Below are 5,322 nucleotides of genomic sequence, written 5' to 3'. Positions count from 1 at the left end.
AAGTTACACCGTGTCTTAGTAATGTATTGTAAAAAGGTTGTTTTGCGTCACTGTGGGTGTGATCACAGCCAACTTGATCTACTGCCATTCAAAGTGGCTCCTCTCGTTCCTTTTATAAGATGCGTAGAAAGACGCAGCGGGCACCCTCATAGAATACAAAATGAGCTTTAACCACTGCCAACTTAAAATATGTCCACCGGCCTCATGTGTCTATCCCCATGATACATCATTCCTCCGAATCCCCCTCGACGATAATTTATCCATTTTCTTTCGGCCCTTTAGTACATCCGGAATATTATTCAAATTTGTGTAAAATTAAATAAATGATGCGAGTGGAATGCCGCGGACTACGAGTGGAGTACTGACTCCTCTCATTACAGAAAGAAAGAAAGAGAGAAAATCTCATAAAGACAGTTTCTTGTAATACACCGGGGGAAACCAGACCTTTTGATACAAATAAAGACTGACTTGACAATTGAGAAATTCACAGCCGGGGTTAAAAAGAAACTCAATTCGTTGAAGAGCCCTCCTGTAAAAATCACAGGCGTGCGCGCTCAATTCCCAGCAGTCGCGTTGTCTTTAATGCCACCAACGTATCAGAGCTCAGGCACGAGATGGATGAAACCAGAACTGACAGACAAGCTGAACGGAAAAGAATGTCTTTGTGTTCCTTTGCACTTTCATCCATAAAAAAAAAAAAATCACTTGAGCAGCGTTCAACAGGGAGCCGCACGGAGGCGCGCGGCGTGAAGAGGTGTGGGCGACGAGCTTCTTCGAGTATTAAGCATGTGTAACATGCAGCATACACCCACAGGCCACAACATTTGGGACGCCTTGTACACAGTAATAATGCTCACTTTTGATTGACACCGGCTTAGGGAAGCAGAAAATGGCCCCGCTAACAAATAAAGAGATGAGAGATATGATGAACCATAAATGATTTTACTAAGAGTTTGGCCTTGGTGGAGGTAAGAATGGCGTGGCTGCCTCCATGTGCTCGCTGCGGTTATGTGTCAGCTTGCTTGCTTGGTCCAAGGTCCCCTACAATTTATCTTCTGCCACAGGCACAAATCATCACACACCTCATCGCTAATATCGAGTGCTGTGAAATCGTATTCACCCTCTTCCTGATTTCTGTGTTCTTTGCATATTTATCACACTACAGTCTGCACAAGGAAATACAAAATGCCGTTTGGCACTGTACAGCAGACTTGCAACTGTACTAGAGCTTGCAGATATACTGTATGCCAGGGGTGTCAAAATCATTTTTGGCGCGGGCCACATTTTAATTACCGTTTCACTCGGAGGGCCGTTATGACTGAAACCATACAAAGAAGTCAAGAATAGCTGTTGATTCAACTATTGTTTAAGTTACTATCATTGAAGGGGTTTGGTAACAAGAAAATGCTTATCGAGAAAATCTCTTATTTATTACTGTTAGAGTAATCTATGAGCAAAATTGTATCATGTTTAAAGTTTCATTTAATTTGGGCACATCTAAACGTTTGGCTGCATATCCAGCACCCCCAAATGCCTGTACACAAAGGCGCCGGCCACCTGGCCGGAGGGCTGTTGAAGTCAACAATTAGCACGTCAATGCAGGTGGGCAATCACAGGGGAAAGAGCGAAACTCGGTCACAAAAGGGGAATGAATAATTTGGGAACAGCGGTTGAACAACAAAAGACGAGTTGAGAACACCCATCGCGCCCAGGCGACATTTGTCGTCCGCGAAGTCTGCAACATGTTGATACAGTGTAGACCAGACAGAAAGGCGCCAAGGTACCGGTGGTTCAAAGCTTAAACTCAGGTAACCAATCACTACCGAGGGGCCGGACCGGGGGTGCGGTATGCAAATGTCGGGAGCAGTGTTTTCCTTGTATGTTACAATAAAAGTCGGAATTGGCGGGAAGGGAGCTCGAGTGTGTGATCATCGGAGCAACTACCGTCGTTCGCTCTCAGAGATCCCTTCCCGCCGATATTGAAGACGATTTTCCTGTGTGCCGAGTTATTTCTTTAACTTTGTCCGAGAAAATCTCTGACAGAAACATATGACTTCAAGATGGCGCCGCGAGAGTGGCTGCCTTTACAGCAGCTCCGATACTTTTTGTTCTTCTACTTTCTTCCTTTCATAACGTTGCTGCTGTAAATTGGGAATAAAGGTTTTCTTATTCTTTTCTTATACAATTTAAAATTTTGGTCGACATTTAAGCAAGGATCATGGAAATTGACATGTTTGAGCTGCTTTTTTTCTGGCGGGCCAGATCTGAGCCCCGGGCCTTGAGTTTGACACCTGTGCTGTATGCTAACCCTTAAGATAAATTCAAGTGCCTTTACTCCTACCTCAGAAACTGGAAATAATCTTTGACCAAGCCCTCTCATTCAAGACTCATCCGTAGAAATATTCGTAAACTAGTTTCTACCAAGGAAAAGAAAATGACAATTTTAAAACAGTCAGTTGAAAGTCTCCAAACTTGTTTCTCATCGGGCCTTTGAGCAGCTCCGCACTGGAGCTCACGATATTCTTTTACTTCAACTTAGACGAGAGTCGAGTAGTAATAGTAGTCATTAGTGTTACCATTTTGTCTCTTTGCAATGGCATGACAACCAACCGAAACTATAACCGACGAATAGTTGTATCATATTTAGGTCATATTGGACCCAATTTCTTCCCCTGACAAAACCTGATGTCACCAATGTCATTCTTGACGCTGTCGATACCGAAAACGGAGAAACTCCACTTAAATGGACCAAAACCTTTTCATCAGGCTCATTGCACCACATGCCAAGAAAGTGTCTTTTTTTTATCAATACTCATTCCCCTTCAGACAGAAAGAAATGATGGTGACCTTTACCCCGCTGAAGATGGGACATCATTCATGATTGTCCGCATGACGAGCCACTCAACACGCTGCGCTTTGCAAACATCTCACTTCCACGCCACGGCGACTCATTTACTCGCGTGGCAAGGAAAGGACGTGGACCTCTTGGGCCATGAATACATTTGAAGCACCATTGAAAAAGGACATCCTCTTTCCTTTAAAGGCCGAGATGTGGCTCTTGCTCCAACAAGAAGGAGCAGCCTCAAACAAAGGACGTTTGGAGATGAGCAGTACAAGGAAAGAATCTAGAATCGAGCGCACGGTAGAAACTCATCTTAAAAGCCAGACTAACTGTGGACGAAAAATCACGGCAAATAATGGTTTGGGTTGTTCAGGAAAAAACAATACAATGAATCGAACAACAAATCTCTCCTTCCGTTCATATATTCTACAGCTTTGAAAGGAAATGTTAAAAACACCAAACAATGTGTGTAACGCAATAACTACATTCTAAATAAAGCAAGTGCCAACGCACTGAGATTGAAGAAATATGCATGGATATTTGATGAAGCAGTGCGCGAAGGAAAACGGTAGAAACTGAACTATCGATCTCACAGGCACCATACAATGACAATAAAGTCAGTAAAGTCTTATACAGTCTTGGCTTTCTTTGTTAGTCCATCAATTAATGTTAAAACCGATGTTGGTATCAAAATAGATTTGATTCGATTCACTCACCACCAGTATTGTCACATTCATTGAACCATGTTGCTTATGTGGTGGCAACCCCATCTAAAGATAACCTAAATAATACTCAGACAGTCATCTATGACAGGAGCTGAAGGAGTGAGAGAGAGAGAGATGCTAAAGGGAATCACTGAGTGATGCTCATTAAAACTGATTATTAAAGCAGCAACTCTGAAGAGCAGCATTCATGCATAGACACAGAATCCCAAATGTGTCTCTCGAAGTGTGTGCGTGCACTTGTACCCGTGTAGGCATCAAGAAATAAATACTTATATACAGTGTATATATATATATATATATATATATATATATATATATGGTGGTTGGTTTTAATGTGTTAATGTGCAAAAAAATAAAAAATCTGCAAGAACCAGTCAATCTTTGATCGGATCGGGAAGCAAATACTCAAGAATGAAGTTCTGAAACAACAAGATGAGTAAATAAAAAAAAAATAAATAAAATGACACGACTGAATTCATGACACTGAAAGAATGAAATTGCAAAACAAGAAAGAAGCCATAAAACAGAAAGAATTGTTAGGGAGGGGCCAGCCAGGCAGCCTCCTCAGCCAGGGTGCTCTGCACCTCACACCTGAGACTCGTCAGCTCATCACCCACCTGTTGCCTATCTGCTCGTTTGGACTGGTACATATTGACTCACAGACCATTCCTCAGTGCAAGTTCGTGCCGTCACCACGCCAGTGGACTTTGTTGCCATTTCCTACAGCTGCTTGTTCCTTGTGTGGACAATTCCTTGTGGACTCCTCGTGCTTCCCCCTGAGTGACTTTGCGAAGACTCTTTGAATAAACTACGCCAAGTGTTGGCTTCAACAATACCTGCCTGTTGTCGTGCTCTTGGGGTCACACCCAAACCCTAACAGTACGAACTTGCCATGACGACCCCAGCCGACACAGACAAGTCAGGTCTCGATTTGATCGAGGATGCTCTCGCCAACCAGGTTCACCTGACCGCTACCCACACCCAGCAATTACGGGACACTTCCGTCGCCTTACAGGACCTTCAGGCTCAGATCCAGCCCCTTCAGCCTGTGGTGCAGGCCTTGGCTGACCAGCAGGCGGCGTTGGCGAGACAACAGGCGGAGGTTCTGCTGCAGTTACAGGCCTTGACCTCAGCACTCATCAACCGACCGCAGGACTCGCCTACTCCCCATGTTTCAGCCGCAATAACTCCAATGGTCCCAGCCCCTGTTAACCCCATAATAACCAACCCGTTGCCCCCTGAGCCCTCTCTCTCCGCTCCACGGCCATTTGATGGCAACTTTGAGACCTGCGCCACATTCATCATGCAGTGTGAGCTGGTTTTTGCCCACCAACCCAGCATGTTCGCAACTGACTCTACACGCATTGCTTACATGATAAACCTGCTCACGGGTCGAGCAGCACAGTGGGTCACCGCTTCCTGGTCCATGGGGGCCAGCTTCTGTCACGCCTACAAGGACTTTGTGACAGAATTAAGGAAGGTGTTCCACCACCCCATCAGCGGTCAGGAGCCTGGCACTCGGCTGAGTAGTATTCAGCAGGGCAGCGGCAGTGTCGCTGACTACTCAGTGGAGTTTCGGCTGGCTGCTGCCGAGAGTGGCTGGAACGACCAGTCACTACGTAGAACCTTCCGGGATGGCCTCAGCGACGCCATTAAGGACCAGTTGGCCACCCGGGAGGAGCCTGCCTCCCTTGATGAACTGATCGACCTCTCAATCCGTATCGATGGACGGCTCCGAGAGAGAAGACGTGATCG

This window comes from Hippocampus comes, unplaced genomic scaffold (genome assembly GCF_001891065.2).
Source record: "Hippocampus comes isolate QL1 unplaced genomic scaffold, H_comes_QL1_v1.1 scaffold186, whole genome shotgun sequence".
Taxonomy (NCBI): Eukaryota; Metazoa; Chordata; class Actinopteri; order Syngnathiformes; family Syngnathidae; genus Hippocampus; species Hippocampus comes.
This window is presented reverse-complemented; position numbering follows the sequence as displayed.